Genomic DNA, 22,357 nt, shown 5'->3' with positions numbered 1-22,357 from the left:
CACAGACGAAGGTCAATGGCTGGGTAGCCTTTTAACTATATACACTCCTGGAAATTGAAATAAGAACACCGTGAATTCATTGTCCCAGGAAGGGGAAACTTTATTGACACATTCCTGGGGTCAGATACATCACATGATCACACTGACAGAACCACAGGCACATAGACACAGGCAACAGAGCATGCACAATGTCGGCACTAGCACAGTGTCTATCCACCTTTCGCAGCAATGCAGGCTGCTATTCTCCCATGGAGACGATCGTAGAGATGCTGGATGTATTCCTGTGGAATGGCTTGCCATGCCATTTCCACCTGGCGCCTCAGTTGGACCAGCGTTCGTGCTGGACGTGCAGACCGCGTGAGACGATGCTTCATCCAGTCCCAAACATGCTCAATGGGGGACAGATCCGGAGATCTTGTTGGCCAGGGTAGTTGACTTACACCTTCTAGAGCACGTTGGGTAGCACGGGATACATGCGGACGTGCATTGTCCTGTTGGAACAGCAAGTTCCCTTGCCGGTCTAGGAATGGTAGAACGATGGGTTGGATGACGGTTTGGATGTACCGTGCACTATTCAGTGTCCCCTCGACGATCACCAGAGGTGTACGGCCAGTGTAGGAGATCGCTCCCTACACCATGATGCCGGGTGTTGCTCCGGGGGGCCTCGGTCGTATGCAGTCCTGATTGTGGCGCTCACCTGCACGGCGCCAAACACGCATACGACCATCATTGTCACCAAGGCAGAAGCGACTCTCATCGCTGAAGACGACACGTCTCCATTCGTCCCTCCATTCACGCCTGTCGCGACACCACTGGAGGCGGGCTCCACGATGTTGGGTCGTGAGCAGAAGACGGCCTAACGGTGTGCGGGACCGTAGCCCAGCTTCATGGAGATGGTTGCGAATGGTCCTCGCCGATACCCCAGGAGCAACAGTGTCCCTAATTTGCTGGGAAGTGGCGGTGCGGTCCCCTACGGCACTGCGTAGGATCCTACGGTCTTGGCGTGCATCCGTGCGTCGCTGCGGTCCGGTCCCAGGTCGACGGGCACGTGCACCTTCCGCCGACCACTAGCGACAACATCGATGTACTGTGGAGACCTCACGCCCCACGTGTTGAGCAATTCGGCGGTACGTCCACCCGGCCTCCTGCATGCCCACTATACGCCCTCGCTCAAAGTCCGTCAACTGCACATACGGTTCACTTCCACGCTGTCGCGGCATGCTACCAGTGTTAAAGACTGCGATGGAGCTCCGTATGCCACGGCAAACTGGCTGACACTGACGGCGGCGGTGCACAAATGCTGCGCAGCTAGCGCCATTCGACGGCCAACACCGCGGTTCCTGGTGTGTCCGCTGTGCCGTGCGTGTGAACATTGCTTGTACAGCCCTCTCGCAGTGTCCGGAGCAAGTATAGTGTGCCTGACACACCGGTGTCAATGTGTTCTTTTTTCCATTTCCAGGAATATATATATATATATCAGAAGACAGTAACTGTTCTCGAAAGAACAGATTACCGTTGTTGAATCTTACGGGAATCTCTAAAGCGTGCGCGAGTAATGAGTGAATGGGCAAATGTACGTAGCATACGTAACATATATAGAATTGTGGACAGTTAGGAATGTGAGTCTCACGGGAAGCGTGGAAGGGGTAAGTTCCTGCAGTCACGATTTTACTCTGTGTCCTCGGTGGCTCAGATAGATAGAGCGTCTGCCATGTAAGCAGGAGATTCCGGGTTCGAGTCCCGGTTGGGGCACACATTTTCAGTTGTCCAAATCGAGGTATATAACAACACATGTCGGCAGCTGAGGGTTTTAGATAGTCATCATTTATTCCAGGGAAAAGCTGCACGGTCAACAACAGTAATCTGTTCTTTCGAGAAAAGTAACTGTCTTCATATGTGTATATTATACTATGTTCAAGATTCAAATAAAGGCTTTAAAAGGGAAAATAAGTGACAAAATCCGCTTATGGTGAAGCCACCACGCTCCGCCATCACGTGTAGAGCCGTCATCTATCAGAACTTCGTGTATTTATAGGTGCTGAAGCGGGAATATGCCAAGACGTCCCACAATAAATTCCACAATTTCTTTCAACAGAAATTGGCTGAGAAAAAAATTGGTTGTGCTTTGTCTGTCTTTCAACTGGCATTTGAGGACATGAACTCTAACGCCTATGAGGTTCCTGTGTGTTCTGGATATCTGACGAGGATGTGAGACGTGAAGCCCGCAGTCGGGTGCGATCTTCAGACTGGGTGATACGGGCGGCAGAAAAACCGGCTCCGTGTCCTTGCACTGTGCTATCTCTTAAGCAATGAGACCAGTTAATCTACAGCAGAGCGTAGCGCAACCGGCAGGCGCTAGGCGATCGAACCAAGGTCGGCGAAACAAGGAGGAGGAGGAGGAGGTGGAGGGGGAGGGGGGGTTGGAGGGCCAATTAAGAAACACAACAAATATTTCCTCAGCCATTTCCTGTTGAAAGAAATTGTGGAATTTATTGTGGGACGTCTTGGTTTATTCCCGGTTCAGCCCCTATAATTACATGAAGTTCTGATAGATGGCGGCAACCAGAGCATCTTAGATATTAATAGCCACTTGCAGAGTGTCTGTGGAGACCTGGCGCTGAACAAAAGCGAGGCGTCTGACAAAAGCGTAACAACGTCGTTTAGTTTAGTTCGACCTTCCAAGAGCTCCCGGCAGCGCACGGCTGTGACTCCTGCAGTGTAGAAACGTGCAGACGCTCTCATTCGAGGTGATCGGCAGGTCACAACCAAACACCTGGCAGTGCTGACACACTCGTCCACCAGATGGGGTTTCTTTGTGTGTGCCCGCTTGGTTCCTCGCCTCCTGAGAGAAGATCATAAAAAGCAACGAAGGACCATCTGTGCGAAGTTGCTTTGCACACTACGAGGTTGATCGTGACAATTTTTGTCAAACGTCGTCACAGGCGAAGAAACATGGGTTCGTCTCTTCGAACCGGAAACAAAGCAGCTATCCTCGGAGTGGCGCCAAACCACTTGAAAAATATATACACTGGGTAAATTAATTCAAGTCTTGTAAGGAAATACAGGGTGATTCAAAAAGAATACCACAACTTTAAAAATGTGCATTTAATGAAAGAAACATAATGTAACCTTCTGTTATACATCATTACAAAGAGTATTTAAAAAGGTTTTTTTTTCACTCAAAAACAAGTTCAGAGATGTTCAATATGGCCCCCTCCAGACACTCGAGCAATATCAACCCGATACTCCAACTCGTTCCACACTCTCTGTAGCATATCAGGCGTAACAGTTTGGATAGCTGCTGTTATTTCTCGTTTCAAATCATCAGTGGTGGCTGGGAGAGGTGGCCGAAACACCATATCCTTAACATACCCCCATAAGGAAAAATCGCAGGGAGTAAGATCAGGGCTTCTTGGAGGCCAGTGATGAAGTGCTCTGTCACGGGCTGCTTGGCGGCCGATCCATCGCCTCGGGTAGTTGACGTTCAGGTAGTTACGGACAGATAAGTGCCAATGTGGTGGCGCTCCATCCTGCTGAAATATGAATTGTTGTGCTTCTTGTTCGAGCTGAGGGAACAGCCAATTCTCTAACATCTCCAGATACTGTAGTCCAGTTACAGTAGCACCTTCGAAGAAAAAGGGACCAAAAACTTTATTGGCTGAAATGGCACAGAAAACGTTCACCTTAGGCGAGTCACGTTCATACTGAGTTGTTTCCCGCGGATTCTCAGTGCCCCATATACAGACATTGTGCCGGTTGACTTTCCTGTTAGTGTGGAAAAGTTACTTCATCACTAAACACAATCTTTGAAACGAAAGATTCATCTGTTTCCATTTGAGCAAGGATAAAATCACAGAAATCGATTGTTTTAATCTTATCAGCTGCAGACAGTGCTTGAACCAATTTCAGACGATAAGGTTTCATAACCAACCTTTTTAGTAGGACTCTCCATACAGTTGATTGTGGAATTTGCAGCTCTCTGCTAGCTCTGCGAGTCGATTTTCCTGGTCTGCGAACAAATGCTTGCTGGATGCGTGCTACATTTTCATCACTCGTTCTCGGCCGTCCAGAACTTTTCCCTTTGCACAAACACCCATTCTCTGTAAACTGCTTATACCAACGTTTAATACACCACCTATCAGGAGATTTAACACCATACTTCGTTCGAAATGCACGCTGAACAACTGTCGTCGATTCACTTCTGCCGTACTCAATAACACAAAAAGCTTTCTGTTGAGCGGTCGCCATCTTAGCATCAACTGACGCTGACGCCTAGTCAACAGCGCCTCAATTTCACAAATGTACAACTAAATGAAACTTTATAGCTCCCTTAATTCGCCGACAGATAGTGCTTAGCTCTGCCTTTTGTCGTTGCAGAGTTTTAAATTCCTAAAGTTGTGGTATTCTTTTTGAATCACCCTGTATTATATTCAACCAGATATTGTCAAATATAGTACCTATTGTGTAGTAGCGTCGCTGCTCAACAGCGATCGCTTATTCAAGGTGTTATGGGTGATATATCAGAGTAAATTTAGATAGGGAGGAGTCTCAAGTGTAAAGACGTGTTGTATCTGATGCGTGCTAGATATATATTTACTCGTTGCGGGCAGCAATGAATTTTATTTGCTAGATACTCTAATGTTTGCTAACTGCAAAAGGAATCTCAACTGAAGTTGGAAATAATTAGAGTAAAGAAAGTTGTTTTGTTACTTATTCAGTGCGAGTATTCATAAGTGATGATTGTGACAGTGTATAGCACTCACATCCAATGATTTTGTAAAGCCAGTTGTTAATATGTAATCAGTTTATTGAGTGTGTTAATTGTGAGCATTATTAATTTTCAAAGAGTGAAAATCACGTTTTAATGTTAGTGCCGTATGGTTACTTACCCCAAATCAGTGCTATTTCCCAGATCCATGTGATTTTTGATTAACTAATTTTCTCAAGAAGTTATTGTCTCAGTCATATTCGATTCAATTAAAATGCATGCTAAGCAACAGAAGCACACACAGCTGTTTGCTAGTTATACAATTTAAAGTACTAACAGCGAGCAGTGCGAAGACTGGTACCATTGCATAGAAAAAGGGATAGCAATCATTAAGCACAGAGACCATTATTTTCACATTGATCAAGTTTTATTTTATTACCAGGGCCAATTTCAAATCAGTAGTGTTGTATCAGATTCAAATTTTGTGTTACGTAAATTCATGCAGTTATAGTTGGTTTGAAGTTATTGACAGTTTACATTGTCGCAGCTAAATTAAATTTACATTCAAGCAGTCAGCGAAGTTCAGTACAGGGCAAAGCGCATAAGCGACGCGGTAAAACACACTTCGACAGGCCAAATTTGTGTTTCAGGGCTACTGTCAGTTACGTAATTTCAATCATCTTTCAAACGCAAATGTCTCACTTACTTCAGACGTACATGTTTCAATGTCAGCTCCGAAGAAAAAGTTCAAATTCCTCACCCTCAGCCTTTCTTTAAAGACATGGTGATGGTCTTCTGGGACTCTGAAGAAGTTATTCTGTTTGATGTCCTCCCTCATGGCGCAGCGGTCAACTCGGAAGTGTGTTGTGCTACCCTCAGGAAATTGAATAAACGGCTTCAGCGTGTTCGTTGTCTCAAAAAATGAAAACGAATTTCTCCTTCCCCATGACAACACGAGTCTGTGCATCCGAGAATAGCTCACAGAACTTCATTGGACTGTTCCTCCTAGTCCACTACACAGCACGGATCTCACATCTTCCATCTGTTTGGCGTAACGAAGAATCTATTCTGCGGGAAGCAGTACTTGGATGACGGCGAGGTTATTGATGTAGCGAGACGTTGGTTCAGGCGTCGACCAGTAACGTGGTACCATGCGAACACACACACTCCCAGGAAGGTGGCGTAACGCCGTCGCACTGAGAAGAGATTACGTTGAAAAACAGGATTTTGTAGCCAAAAAGAGTGGGGAATAATGTGCTGCATTGGAATGATGAATAAAGTCGACTTACTGAACGCCCCTCGTAGAACCTGAGTAAGTGACACATCCAAAGTTTCCACACTTGTGACTAAGTTACAAGGTTGTATATTATTAAAAGAAAGTGTCATTTCTCCATTTCTGCTGCATTTATTTCTTTCGTACTTGTGTAGTTTCTCCTATTACCCAATATTTAACTGATTTTCTGCAGTATAAATATGTGCCATATTCATTAAAAAGGCAGCACCTTTAAATTTACGTGTTTCATTAACTTTGGTAGCACATATGCTGATTTCTTGATTTCATAGCCTGACATTTGAAGAGTGGAAGTGTTCAGACGTTCTAAGTACGAAATCTCACATTGTCATGAGAATTAAAAAACCAAGGTATCTCTTTTTGTATACAATTACTTGTATCCAAAAAACTGAGAAAATATTCTGCTACCATAGAATTATGGTCCTCACCTCGTCACTGCAAAGATAGTGAGACAAACTGGAAAATACTTAATTTATTAGGAACGTTTTAAGCGTTGTATCAGTGAACTGACCGGTTCCAAGTAGCAATAAGAACGTTCTTCTGTCAAGTGTCATTAATACCCTGGCGCTAAGTTGTATTTGTGATAATACAGCTGCAGGAATACAGCACTAATGGTTTAACTAGTAGAACAGTTGCCAACAAAAACCATTTCTCTTATATTTTAAATTTTTTGCAAGAGAATAACTAATTTAATTTAATTAAATTCAAGAAAAAAATCTTTCTGTATTGTCTTCTGCTTCTTACACAGATCCGTTCTTGGGATCAGTGCTAAGCAGAGTATAGAACTCCCTGTGTTGTTGAGGAAGATGTACTTTTCGCAAACATTTTCCACACATACATCGCTTTGACTGTCCACTTCTCCAACCTTTCTTACTATTTTTCAAAACCCAGATTGTTTCTTTCCATTACAAAGATGTTTTATTGATAAAAACAAAAATTCCATGAACTCTGCTTTCCACACGAACTGTCCATCATCAAATAAATGGATGAGACCTTTACGCATGGCATTTGGAACTCCAAAGCAAAGCACTGCTAGGCACAAAGACCATGCGCCATCTGCTGATGAATGTTTGAAAACATTCTCTGCATTATTTGGTACTTGGAGCAAGGCGGTGCACTAATGTCCCGAGAACACAGAAGCAAAAAACGCGTAACGTGAAAGAAATGGAACTTGGAACGTTTGATATTAGCACTCTTTCTTTTGGTAATGATGAGGCACCTTATTAAAATGTCAGTTTGTCAAACCAACAAGAAAGTATATATCTGAACTGTAATGAACAGAACACGTAAATTTAAAGTCACAGCCATTTTAATGTATATGGCCCATTTTTGTATTGCAGAAAATCACCTGCGACCAGCCTAATCGGCAGCAACTACTAGTGTACCAGTAACATAAATGCAACAGAAGTTGAAAAATGCCGCCTCTTTTTTAATAAATCTCTTGCAGTGGGATCCACTGCGAAGAAAATATATTGCAATCGCTTCCTTGGTTCACGGGCGTCGGGTCGGATAATGTTGTGGAAGCTGCACAATATTTCGACGAGACAGCTGCTCGTCATCTTCCAATAAAGTATTTTCTCACTCTGAGGAAAAAGATGGTGATTAAAATTTAATTTGCACGTACCACCACAACGAAAAATGCCTTTGTTTTAATGACTGCCGCACCAGATCGTGTACCATATCCGTGGCACTCTCTCCCCTAATAATTGCTGCCCCTCTTCCAGCTTTTTCTATGTTCTCCATCAATCTTATCTTATGTGTGTCCCACACCGCACAACAGTACTCTAGAAGAGGATGCCCAACCACATTGTAAGCAGTCTCTTTAGTAGACCTGTTGTATTTTCTAAGTGTTCTGCCAATAGACAGCAGTCTTTGGTTTGCTTTGCCCATGACATTACCTATGTGATGGTTTCAACTTAAGTTACTCATAACTGTAATTCTTAAGAATTAAGTTGAATTTACAGCCTTTAGATTTGTGTTATTTATCGTGTAACCGTAATTTAGCAGATTACTTTTACTAGTTATGTGGATGACTTCACGCTTTATATTATTTAGACTCAATTGCCACTTTTCGCACCATGCAAATATCTTGTCAAAATCAATTTGAAACTGGTTTTGATTATCTGATTACTTTACAAGATGGTAAATGACAGCATTACCTACGAACATTCTAAGAGAGTTGCTGAGAATATCTCGTAAATCGTTTATGTAAATCAGGAACAGCAGACAGCTTATAACACTTCCTTGGGAAAAGCAGATATTAGTTCTGTTTTAGTCGATTACTTTCATTCAGTTACTACGAACTGTGACCTTTCTGAGAGGAAATCACGCGTGTCCAGTCATACTCCACAGACACACAATTTGAGTAGAAGTCACTTTTGAGGAATGGCGTCAAAAGTCTTCTGGAAATCTGAAAATGTAGAATCAATTTGACATCGCCTGCCGATAGCACTCATTACATCGTGAGAATAGAGAGCTAGTTGTGTTCCACAAGAACGGTATTTTCTTGATCCGTGTTGGATGTTTGATAATAAATGATTTTCCTCGAGGTAATTCACAGTGTTCGAAAACAGTAGGTCTATATATTCCAAAATACTACTGCAAATCGACGGTAATATACGGGCCTGTAATTCGGCGGATGATTGCTATTTTCTTTCATCATTATTGGTGTGACTTGTACAACTTTACAATCTTTAGAAACGGAGATTTCGACGAGCGAGAAATTGTGTATAACTGGTAAGTATGGAGCTATTGTATCAGCATATGTTGACAGGAACCTGACTGGTATACAGTCTTGACTATGTTAAGTGATTTCAACTGCTTCATAACACCGTGACCGAGAATATCTACTTCTAATTTACTCATGTTGCCAGCAGTATTTGATTCGAATTCTGGAATATTTACTGTGTCGTTTATCGTGAAGAAATTTCGGAAAACCGGGTTCAGTAGCTGTGCTTCAGTGGCACTGCCTGCAGTAACATTAATTTGTTATCGCACAGAGAAGGTATTGATTGCGTCTTGCCGGTGATGTACTCTGCATACGACCAGAATCAGTTCGGGTCTGCACCCGGTCGCTGTGAGTGAGCGGTTCTAGGCGTTCTGTCCGGAACTATGCGGCTGCTACGGTCGCACGTTCGAGTCCTGCCTCGGGTATGGATGTGTGTGATGTCTTTAGGTTAGTTAGGTCTACGTAGTTCATGGTCTAGGGGACTGATGACCTCAGATGTTAAGTCGCATAGTGCTTAGAGCCAGCCATCTTCAGGTCTGCGAGATTTTGAGACAGAGTTTCGCCGTGGAAACTATTAAAAGCATTTCGCACTTAAGCCCACACTAACTTTCAAGCTTCTGTTAAACGGTTCCAGTCTTGGAGGTTTCGTATTCTTTTAAATTTGACACGTGCATTTCATTGCTTCTGCTACAATGTTATGACATGTTTTGTGTACCATGCAGGATCAGTACCATCTATATGGCATATATCTCTCAGATGCCGTGGATACAGTTTCTTCCAATTAACGTTTGCATGGTAAGATCAGAAGGAGTGGAGACTGTCCCTTAGGACGGCGTCAAGAAAAATTTTATCTGTTCTTTTTTAAACAGATATTTTTGCGTTTATTCTTGGTAGATATGTATTCATTCTTGCTACAATGACCTTGTGGTCACTGATCCCGTATACGTTATTATGCTCGCTATTTGCTCAGCATTATTTGTAGCTGACAGGGAAAGTATATTTTCGCAACCATTTGCACTTTGAGTGGATTCCGTAACAAATGGTTCAAAATAATTTTCTGAGCTAGCATTCAGTAGGACTTCGCACGACGTTTTATGTCTGTGGCAGACTTTAAACCTGTATTTTCGGCAACATATCGAGGGTGCCTTGATGTCACCACCAACTATAATTGTATGAATGTGGTATTTATTTGAAGTGAGATTCAAGTTGAGTTGTTCAGGAACTTTGTCCTCTGAGTCATGAGGTGGAGGTCGGTAAAAAGAATCAGTTATTAATTTATTGCCCCGGCCGCTGTGGCCGAGCGGTTCTAGGTGCTTTAGTACGGAACCGTGCGACTGCTACAGTCACAGGTTCGAATCCTGCCTCGGGCATGGACGTGTGTAATGCCCTTAGGTTAGTTAGGTTTAAGTATGTAGTTGTAAGTTCTAATGGACTGATGACCTCCTATGTTAAGTCCCATAGTGCTCAGTACCATTTAAAACATTAATATTTCCAGTTGTCAAGTACAAGCTCTACCCACAGTAACTATCTAATTTTCTTTCAGTGGAGCAGTCAGCGCGCTAAGATGGCTCGACGTGCAGACGCGACAGATTGACAGACAGAGCGGCTGTTGTCTGGACATATCCGTGGCCACGCTGTGAGTGAAGCGGCCGACAGATTCTCTGGTGTATCAACACGGACTCTCCAGTCTCTCTGAGGACTGTGTTCCGTAACAACAGTGGTAGTGGAAAGATTCTGTCCCACAGGTACGGGAGATAGGTGTCGCGGCCTCTATGTGATAACCGGTTTGAAACCGTACAGACATTTGTGCAGTCAGTGGAAATTTGGAAGTGAACTGCATGTAATGGACATTTGCAGAGGATATCCCGCAAAAATCCACTGCTCAAGTATAGCTACGCGCCTTCAGTGGGCCAAACAACACAGAAACTCACGCTATTCGTCCACGAAACTCAGAGAGCCATAGACACGGGTTCCCAGGTAGATGCCTTGTTTCTTGACTTCCGCAAGGCGTTCGATACAGTTCCCCACAGTCGTTTAATGAACAAATTAAGAGCGTATGGACTATCAGATGCATTGTGTGATTGGATTGAAGAGCTCCTTTATAACAGAACGCAGGATGTCATTCTCAATGGAGAGAAGTCTTCTGAAGTAGGAAGGATTTCAGGTGTGCCGCAGAGGAGTGTCGTAGGACCGTTGCTATTCACAATATGTATATGACCTTGTGGATAACATCGGAAGTTCACTGAGGCTGTTTGTGGATGATGTTATAGTATACTGAGAGGTTGTAACAATGGAAAATTGTACTGAAATGCAGGAGGATCTGCAGCGAATTGACGTATGGTGCAGGGAATGGCAGTTGAATCTCAATGTATACAAGTGTAATGTTTTGCGAATACATAGAAAGAACGATCCTTTATCATTTAGCTACAATATAGCAGGTCTCCAACTGGAGGCAGTTAATTCCATAAATTATCTGGGAGTAGCCATTAGGAGTGATTTAAAAAGAAATGATCATATACAGTTGATCGTCGGTAAAGCCGATGGCAGACTGAGATTCATTGGAAGAATCCTAAGGAAGTGCAATCCGAAAACAAAGGAAGTAGGTTACAGAACACTTGTTCGCCCACTGTTTGAATATTGCTCACCCGTGTGGGATCCCTACCAGGTGGGGTCAATAGAGGAGATAGAAAAGATCCAACGGAAAGCAGCGCGCTTCGTTACAGGATCATTTAGTAATCGCGAGAGCGTTACGGAGATGATAGATAAACTCCAGTGGAAGACTCTGCAAGAGAGACGCTCAGTAGCTCGGTACGAGCATTTGTTGAAGTTTTGAGAACATACCTTCACCGAGAAGTCAAGCAGTATATTGCTCCCACCCACGTATATCTCGCGAAGAGACCATGAGGATAAAATCAGAGAGATTAGAGCCCACACAGAAGCATACCGACAATCCTTCTTTCCACGAACAATACGAGACTGGAATAGAAGGAAGAGCCGATAGAGGTACTCAAAGTACTCTCCGCCACACACCGTCAGGTGGCTTGCGGAGTATAGATGTAGATGTGGATGTAGATGTATCACGAGCGGAGGACTCCAGTGGTGTCCGACGCGTCGCGATTTCGGCTCATATCGAGGCCTAGAGAGCACCGACGGCTCGTATTGGCTTTTAACTCGCCTGCTGTCGATGGCGTAATTCGGGCTGGAGAACGTGGTTCTTCGATATTTTGGGGATGTTTTCCGTACCGTGACTCAGGCAAGCTCGTTCAGGATACCGCGAACGTGAGTCAGCATACGAGGCTCCCACAAGTCTTGCAGGCAGTGAATTCACAACCGACCACGCTGAGGGACGAGCGGTGATCGTCGCGTCGCAGCGGTTTCGTCTGGAATATCGTGTCGCGAGATTACGCTACGATGTGGCCGCATGAGCAAGAAAAAATAACTCGTGATACTGGGAAGTACCGAAGTCTGTGTGAAATGGGAAAACTGCTGGCTCTAATGACACGTCATACAGTGCTTAATGGCATTGCTCTGCTGGAATCTCTGCAACAAAGGACATAATCTTATGCAGAAACGCTTTGGCCGCACGTGGGAAGATCTTCAGTCAATGCAATTGTCGGCCGCAGTGGCCGAGCGGTTCTGGGCGCTCCAGTCTGGAACCGCGCGACCGCTACGGTCCTGCCTCGGACATAGATGTCTGTGATGTCCTTAGGTCAGTTAGGTTTAAGTAGTTCTAAGTTCTAGGGGACTGATGGCCACAGCAGTTAAGTCCCATAGTGCTCAGAGCCATCTGAACCATTTCAATGCAAGTTTATAAAATCATAATATTAGCTACTGAAACACCTTGCACTGATAATGAGAGTTCCGACAGTCTCCGAAGTCTGCGTCAGTGATTTACGTCAAAAGGCTGGTACCGTAATCTAAACGAGAGCAAACTGGAGACTTGAAACAACAATGCTACTCAGTATGTGTGAGCAGTGTCGATCACAACAATGATTCTGTTACCATACTTGATTATTTTCAGATCATTTTCTATTTGTTGTGTTCTACGTGAACTACAGTAATTTAGCGAGACAAATCGTATTTCGTATTCTCCTCAATTTTCTGATGCTCTTCTTGATGTGTTTTGTTGAAATGCTTCTTCTTACGGCAATAAAAGAAAGTAACTACAATGTCACTTTCTTATCATTTAATTTCTTTTTTCATAGGATTTTGGAATTTAAAAAGAATACAGTTTTATAAAAAACAATAAAATTATATAAAACTGCAACAAAACTGGCCAAGTCAGAACTTAACAGAAATAAGGATTATTATAAATTATCTTTCACAAAACAACAGCACTTAAATACTAACCCACTAAGGTTATAACTACGAAAGAAAAAAAATGTGACCATTTTTTTACCTCTACAGGTTTTTCATCACTTGAGTTGAGCTAGTTTGGATTCTATAGCCGGCCGTTGTGGCCGAGCGGTCCTAGGCGCTTCAGTTCGGAACCGCGCTGCTGCTACGGTCGCAGGTTCGAATCCTGCCTCGGGCATGGATGCGTGTGATGTTAGTTAGGTTTAAGTAGTTCTAAGTCTAGGGGATTGATGACCTCAGATGTTAGGTCCCATAGTGCTCAGAGCCACTTGAACCACTTTTTGGATACTATAAGTCTCATATTTATAACATTCTCGGAGACTAAATGCTGGCCTCTCTTCTGCGTTCTCGCGATGAGTATTCTGGCGATATTCTCATCTTCCAAGGCGATAACAACTGTGTTTGTAGAAATGCCCACATACGTTCCTCGTTTGACCGATGCTTACGCACGCTATCGCGACTGGTCAGCTAAACCAGCCGATCTGCGTCCCATAGAACTTGGAGCATTTGCAACAGCGCAGCAGGCGAAATGTACCAATCAACATCCACGCAATTTGGTAGCTCTGCACTAGAAGATCTATTCGTCAGTGTGGATATGGCACGCCGAGTTGTCATCAAAGGTAGAGGCAGAGTCACTGTAGGAACAACACAACTCGGCACTTCAGCAGGGGACGCTCGGTGCCTCTTCCTGGGACACTGACTGTTTCAGCTGTGGAGAAGTGTGGGAGGAACAGCTCCAGCCCCACCCTCGCAGGGCAGCCAACACACTGGATTTACACTCGCAATACGTACTACACACCTACACTTCTATCGTGTGCTGTACCGTTTCCCAGCTAGAAAGTGGTAAGAAACAAAACTCGTACAACTTCTTTCAGAATATTTTTTATTAAAAACGTATAATCCATATTACTTATAAGTTCAGACGGCATTTTCTGTGGAGTACAGCGATCTGATGCTAACTTCGATGAGAACAACTATCGATTATTACCGGTTTCGGCTTACATTAGAGCCATCCTCAGAACTTTTCTTAGGCCCCCTTTTTAGGGCACAGTGTACGATTGTGGCATCACGAGAAGAAGCGAGGAGCCGCCAGCACCAGACGTTGTTGTTGTTGTGGTCTTCAGTCCTGAGACTGGTTTGCTGCACCTCTCCATGCTACTCTATCCTGTGCAAGCTTCTTCATCTCCCAGTACCTACTGCAACCTACATCCTTCTGAATCTGCTTAGTGTATTCATCTCTTGGTCTCCCTCTACGATTTTTACCCTCCACGCTGCCCTCCAATACTAAATTGGTGATCCCTTGATGCCTCAGACCATGTCCTACCAACTGATCCCTTCTTCTGGTCAAGTTGTACCACAAACTTCTCTTCTCCCCAATCCTATTCAATACTTCATCATTAGTTATGTGATTTACCCATCTAATCTTCAGCATTCTTCCGTAGCACCACATTTCGAAAGCTTCTATTCTCTTGTTGTCTAAACTATTTATCGTCCATGTTTCACTTCCATACATTGCTATACTCCATACAAATACTTTCAGAAACGACTTTCTGACACTTAAATCTATACTACCAGACATAGGCTGACTAAAAAAATCTGAGTATGGCTTTAACATAATCCGAAACCAGCAGTAATAAACATATCTTATGGCGATCTCGACAGTTGTTGGAAGAATAAAAGAACATAAAAATGAAACGATTAATTTCCAAACTGTTAACTGTATAAGCGAAATGAGCTACGAAACGAATCCTGTGCACTTAAGTAGCGGAATCTTCCAATAGTTTGTCTCGCGAGTCTCCCCCCTCCCCCTCCCCCCGCCCCCTCGGGCCTGTGTGTGTTTATTGTCCTTGGCGTAAGTTAGTTTAAGTTAGATTAAGTAGTGTGTAAGCGTAGGTACCGATGACCTCAGTAGTTTGGTCCCATAGGACTTGGCACAAATTTCCAATTTTTCCAATAGTTTCTCGCATTAAGTACAACACACAAAGCATTTTCTTACGGTGCGTTCTTCCTCAACACTTATTGCTCTCATCTCGCGAGAGTGGACATGTATTAACTTTCGTTTTTATAGACTTAAAGATGAATGTTGTTTTACATAGATTGTTTGCTAGATGATTTAGAGACAACTGTATGATGGTAAATGAGAATAAAACTGTACGAAAGAATCTTAGAGGTGTAAGGAAAAAGAAAGAAAGAAAATAGATGTAGTACAGTACTAGAATGAAGCGACAGCTTCACTGAACAAACTTCTTACACGAATTTTCGTGGACTATTCGCTGGATGGGAAAAATGTGTTAGCCTATATAAAAGAAGATCAAAAAAATACTATTATCTCTTGACAGTGCTCACATACTGCTGTGCCACTGAAAACTGTTGTGCGTGCTACTGTGTAAATGTGCAAACAGTATGTTACGCCGGTCTGAGGAACTACAACTAGTTTCGATTTAAAGCTCAGAAAAGAGCAATAAGGAAGACCAATGATGTGTGTGTGTGTGTGTGTGTGTGTGTGTGTGTGCGTGCGTGCGTGCGTGCAGGAGTGAGTGAGAGAAAGAGAGATAGAGAATATCTGTGTTGCCTTTAATCAGACGAGAAATATGAGCACTAAACAGCCCAGTTGACAGCTGTGATGCAACTGCAAGCATGGGTGGTTTCCGTAGAGAAGCAGATAACGATATCCTACTATATATACGCTGTAACTGGCAGACAGCGCGCTATGACACGCCACTTGAGACAGGGCTATTTGAGCGTTCAAGGTGATTTAACAGACAGCCTTTAAAATGATAGCATTATAGTGCTGTATTAATATTGTTGTGTAGACTGTAGTAGCAAGAGCTGCACGGAAACATCGGTAAACGTTAGCTCGCCACGTATTTGTTGTTGCACTGATGTACTGAAGAAGTGAGGAACAATTAGGACACATATTCACTGTCTTTGTAATGAATTAAGATACACATATTTCTTTCTGTACTATTATTTTCTGTATTCTGTGTACTGAACATCTTTTAGACTAGATTAGATGTATTTTTCCTTCCAATCCATTCATAATGAGGAGATCCTCCAGAAAACAAAAACACACAGTAAACATTTAAAAAAACAACACATATCCTAATGTAGCCCATACAGATCCTAACTGAAATGGTCCAAACGGGCGTGGAATAAGTAAAACAATTTTAAACATATTTTTATTTAAAGTGGAATAAATAACTTGGCACAAAAGATGTATATGATCAGTGAACTGTGGTGCACATATTAATTCTTAGGGTATCTCAGCCATTATCATCAAATACAAAAATCATTTTACAGCACTTAATTACATTGATCGCACTACTGCACTAAATTTCTACAGAAGTCAGATTGTACTAACACATGCATTATTTGACATTACTAGTAACATACACGGACCAGATGGATCTACTAAGCAACTGAGCAGTGAAGTATAGGGACTTGGCCACCAATACATCCTTTAGCCTCCTCTTAAACTGAACTTAATTAGCAGTTAAACTTTATGTGGCTGTTGGAAAGTTATTGAAAATATGTGTTGTTAAGTAATAGACAGTTTTTTGGACCAAAGTAAGTGACTTGTGAAGATTATTGTTATTTCTAGTTTTGATTCCATTGATTCGTTTGAAAAGAGATATATTTTTAATGGCTTATTTCATTAAGGAAAAAATATAGTGGGGAGCAGTAGCTAGTATGCTAAGTTCTGTAAACACTATGTTCTTAAGTTCACACCACAAATAATTTTGATTATACGTTACTGGACTCGGAAACTTTGGCTTAGCTTGCTTAGTTCCCTCATAAAAATTATCCCGTATGGCATTGTGGAATGAAAATCAGCATACAATGCCAGCTTTTTAGTTTTTACGTCACCAATGTCGGACTACATTTACGCTGCAAATAGAGATCCGTTAAGACACTTGAACAATCCTGTGTTTCATTCCTCCCAGTTGAATTTATTATCAACCTGCAATCACAAGAATTTAACACTGGCAACTTCTTCCATCTGTCTGCCGTCATATTTTTGGCACATACTGGTGGGAAACTTCTTAAAGTTCTAAATTGCATTAGTGTGTTTTTGAAAGTTTAGTGATGAAGAATTGGCTAGGAACTGTTTATTAAATTCCACGAAAATATCATTAACGCTGTGGTGCAACTGTTACTATCGCTCCTTTTGCGTTTTTAATCAGTCCTGAGACTGCAAATACACGCTTTTCTACTCCAGTGGGCACTCCTTATTGGTGCTGTGCCCTGCGTGCGTTTGCAGCCTCAGGACAGATTAAAAACGGAAAAGAAGCAACGTTAACAGCTGTCTACTCCAGTGTACAAGTGCACCACATAGATAACAGACTTTTCTGAGACTATACCTGATTTGTTATTTATTGCAGTGTTTATGTCTCCTGCAAACAAAACAAACTTGGCATCTGGTAATGTTACGGATGAAAGATCAGTGATATATACTGAAGCGTTAAATGAATTGGTATAGGCATGTACACTACTGGCTATTAAAATTGCTACACCACGAAGCTGACGTGCTACAGACGCGAAATTTAACCGACAGGAAGAAGATGCTGTGATATGCAAATGATTAGCTTTTCAGAGCATTCACACAAGGTTGGCGCCGGTGGCGTCACCTTTCCGACTTTGATAAAGGTCGGATTGTAGCCTATCGCGATTGCGGTTTATCGTATCGCGACATTGCTGCTCGCGTTGGTCGAGATCCAATGACTGTAAGCAGAATATGGAATCGGTGAGTTCTGGATGGTAATACGGAACGCCGTGCGGGATCACAGCGGTCTCGTATCACTAGCAGTCGAGATGACAGGCATCTTATCCGCATGACTGTAAGGGATCGTGCAGCCACAACAACCATCTGCACGAACAGTTCGACGACGTTTGCAGCAGCATGGACTATCAGCTGGGAGACCATGGCTGTGATTACCCTTGACGCTGCATCACACACAGAAGCGCCTGAGAGCACGAATGGCAAAACGTCATTTTTTCGGATGAATCCAGGTTCTGTTTACAGCATCATGATGGTCGCATCCGTGTTTGGTGACATCGCGATGAACGCACATTGGAAGCGTGTATTCGTCATCGCCATACTGGCGTGTCACCGGGCGTCATGGTATGGGGTGGCATTGGTTACACCTCTCGGTCACCTCTTGATCGCATTGACGGTACTTCGAACAGTGGACGTTACATTTCAGATGTGTTACGACCTCTGGCTCTACTATTCATTAGATCCCTGCGAAACCCTACATTTCAGCAGGATAATGAACGACTGCATGTTGCAGGTCCTGTACGGACCTTTCTGGATACAGAAAATGTTCGACTGCTGCCCTGGCCAGCACATTCTCCAGATCTCTCACCAATTGAAAACGTCTGGTCAATGGTGGCCGAGCAACTGGCTCGTCACAATACGCCAGTCACTACTCTTGATGAAGTTTAGTATCGTTTTGAAGCTGCATGGGTAGCTATACCTGTACACGACATGCAAGATCTCTTTGAATCAATGCCCAGGCGTATCAAGGGCGTTATTACTGCCAGGGGTGGTTGTTATGGGTATTGATTTCTCAGGATCTATGCACCCAAATTGCGTGAAAAAGTAATCACATGTCACTTCTGGTATAATATATTTGTCCAATGAATACTCGTTTATCATCTGCATTTCTTCTTGGTGTAGCAACTTTAATGGGCAGTATTGTATATTCAATACAAGCAGAACACGGCGCTGTGGTCGGGAATACCTTTACGAGTATAAGACAACAAGTGTCTGGCGCAGTTGTTAGATCCGTTACTGCTGCTAAAATGGCAGGTTATCAAGATTTAAGTGAGATTGAACGTGGTGTTATAGTCGGCGCACGAGCGATGCGGCACAGCATCTCCGAGGTAGTGACGAAGTGGGGATTTTCCCATACGACCATTTCGGTAGTGTACCGTGAATATCTGGAGTTCCGTAAAACATCAAATCTCCGACATCGCTGCGGCCCGAAAAAGATCCTGCAAGAACGGGACCAACCATGACTGAAGAGAATCGTTCAACGTGGCAGAAGTGCAACCCTTCCGCAAATTGCTGCAGATTTCACTGCTGGGCCATCAACAAGTGTCAGCGTGCGAACCGTTCAAGAAAACACCATCGATATGGGTTTTCGTAGCCGTAGGCCCACTCGTGTACCCCTGATGACTGCACGACACAACGCTTTACGCCTCACCTGGGTTCTTCAACGCCGACATTGGACTGTTAATGACTAGAAACACGTTGCCTGATCGGACGAGTCTCGTTTCAAATTGTATCGAGCGATGGACGTGTACGGGTATGGAGACAACCTCATGAATCCATGGACCCTGCATGTCAGCAGGGGAATGTTCAAGCTGGTGGAGATTCTGTAACGGCGTGGGGCGTGTGCAGTTCGATTGATATGGGACCCTTGATACGTCTAGATACGACTCTGACAGGTATCACGGATGTATGCATCCTGTATGATCATCTGCATCTGCCGCGCGGAGTTGCCGCGTGGTCTGAGGCGTCAAAGTCACGGACTGCGTATCTTCTCCTGCCGGAGTTTCGAGTCCTCCCTCTTCAAGGGTGTGTGTGTTGTTCTTAGTACAAGTTAGTGTGTAAGTCTCGGAACCGATTACCTAAGCAGTTTCGTCCCTTAGGAATTTGAACATTTGAACGCCTTCATCCATTCATGTCCATTGTGTATTCCGACTGACTTGGGCAATTCCAACAGGACAATGCGACACCCCACGCGTCCAGAATTTCTACAGAGTGCATCCAGGAACACTCTTCTGAGTTTAAACGCTTCCGCTAGCCACCAAACTCCCCACACATGAACATTATTGTCTCAAAATATGGTAGAAAACCCAACAAGCTTCTGGTCTTATGTAAAGTACACCAGTGGCAAAAATAAAAAAAAAAAACAGTCAATTCCGTCACTGCGCGATAGCGATGGAAATGTTACCGACGATGGTGCCACTAAAGCGGAGTTACTGAATACATTTTTCCGTAATTCCTTCACGAAAGAAGACGAAGTAAATATTCCAGCATTCGAAAGCAGAACAGCTGTTATGAGCGACATAAAAGTAGATATCTTAGATGTTGCGAAACAACTCAAATCACTTAAGAAAGGTAAGTCTTCCCGTCCAGATGATGTACCAATCAGGTTCCTTTCATAGTATGCAGACACAATAGCGCCTTTCTTAGCAATCATATACAACCGCTCACTTGACGAAAGGTCTGTTCCTAAAGACTGGAAAGTAGCACAGGCCACACCAATATTCAAGAAAGGAAATAGGAGTAACCCATTGAATTACAGACCCATATCACTGAATTAAATTTGCAGTAGGATATTGGAGCATATACTGTACTCGAACATTATGAATCACCTTGAAGAAAATGACTTATTGATACATAACCAACACGGATTCAGAAAATATCGTTCTTGTGCAACACAGCTAGCTCTTTATTCCCACGAAGTAATGAGTGCTGTCGATAAGGCAACTCAGATCGATTCCATATTTCTAGATTTCCAGAAGTCTTTTGATACCGTTCCTCACAAGCGACTATAAATCAAATTGCGTGCATATGGAGCATCGACTCAGTTGTGTGACTGGATTCGTGATTTCCTCTCAGAGAGATCACAGTTCGAAGTGATAGAGTAGAACAGAAGTGATATTTGGCGTTCAGCAAGGTAGTGTCATAGGCCTTCTGCTGTTTCTGATTTATATAAATGGTCTAGCCGATAATCTGAGCAGCCCCCTTAGATTGTTTGCAGATGACGCTGTAATTTACCGTCTAGTAAAATCTTCAGACGATCAGTTCCAATTACAGAATGATCTAGAGAGAATTTCTGTATAGTACGAAAAGTGCCAATTAGCACTAAACAAAGATAAGTACGATGTCATCCACATGGGTACTAAAAGAAATCCGATATATTTAGGGTATACGGTAAATCGCACAACTCTAAGGGCCGTCAGTTCGACAAAATACCTAGGTATTACAATTACGAGCAACTTAAATTGGAAAGACCACATAGACAATATTGTGGGGAAGGCGAAATAAAGACTGCGTCTTGTTGGCAGAACACTTAGAAGATGCGACAAACTCACTAAAGAGACAGTCTACATTACACTTGTCCGTCCTCTGCTAGAATACTGCTGCGCGGTATGGGATCCTTACCAGGTAGGATTGACGGAGGACATCGAAAAAGTGCAAAAAAGGGCAGCTCGTTTCGTGTTGTCATGCAATAGGGGTGAGAGTGTCACTGATACGATACGCGAGTTGGGGTGGCAGTCACTGAAACAAAGACGGTTTTCTTTACGGCGAGATCTATTTACGAATTTTCAATCACCAACTTCCTCTTCCGAATGGGTAAATATTTTATTGACAGCCACCTACGTAGGGAGAAATGATCATCATAATAAAATAAGAGAAATCAGAGCTCGAACGGAAAGATTTAGGAGTTCCTTTTTCCCACGCGCAATACGAGAGTGGAATGGTAGAGAAGTAGTATGAAAATGTTTCGATGAACCATCTGCTAGGCACTTAAGTGTGACTTGCACAGTAACCGTGTAGATGTAGATTATTAAGCTTATGTGGGATGCCTTGCAATGTGCTGTTCAGAAGAGATATCTACCCCTCGTACCCTACGGATTTATGCGCAGCCCTGAAGGATTCATGGTGTCAATTCCCTCCATCACTACTTCAGACATTAGTCGAGTTCATGCCACGTCGTGTTGCGTCACTTCTGCGTGCTCGCGTGGGCCCTATACAATATAAGGCATGTGTACCAGTTTCTTTCGCTTTTCAGTGTACAAAAGAAAAATTAGGGGTCCTAAGATGGAATCTTGTGGTTCAAAATGGTTCCAATGGCTCTGAGCACTATGGGACTTAACATCTGTGGTCTTCAGTCCCCTAGAACTTAGAACTACTTAAACCTAACTAACCTAAGGACATCACACACGTCCATGCCCGAGGTAGGATTCGAACCTGCGACCGTAGCGGTCACGCGGTGCCAGACTGAAGCGCCTAGAACCTCACGGCCACACCGGCCGGCGTGTAATCTTGTGGGACACCGCGAGTGATTTGAATGACGCCTGATAGGTTAATGCATGTCTCTTTTCTAATAACACCCCTTGTTTACTGTCATAGATTTAGGATCTGAATCACTTTACTGCATTTCTTGTTGCAACGTAATATCCTACTTTACATAGTCAAATGCTTTTAACATATCACAATATATACCAGTTGCCTGCTATGTATTGGCTAAGGAAT

General features: G+C 43.3%; 1 protein-coding gene across 1 annotated transcript in view; it reads right to left on the bottom strand.

The window, feature by feature from the left end:
* LOC126282081 (uncharacterized) overlaps positions 1-22,357 on the bottom strand; it is a 70,510-nt gene that overhangs the window by 47,418 nt on the left and 735 nt on the right. The window lies entirely within an intron of this gene.

The sequence above is a fragment of the Schistocerca gregaria genome, chromosome 7 (assembly GCF_023897955.1).
Source record: "Schistocerca gregaria isolate iqSchGreg1 chromosome 7, iqSchGreg1.2, whole genome shotgun sequence".
Lineage (NCBI taxonomy): Eukaryota > Metazoa > Arthropoda > Insecta > Orthoptera > Acrididae > Schistocerca > Schistocerca gregaria.
The sequence above is the reverse complement of the archived record's forward strand: the minus strand, read 5'-3'. Positions and strand labels throughout refer to the sequence as shown.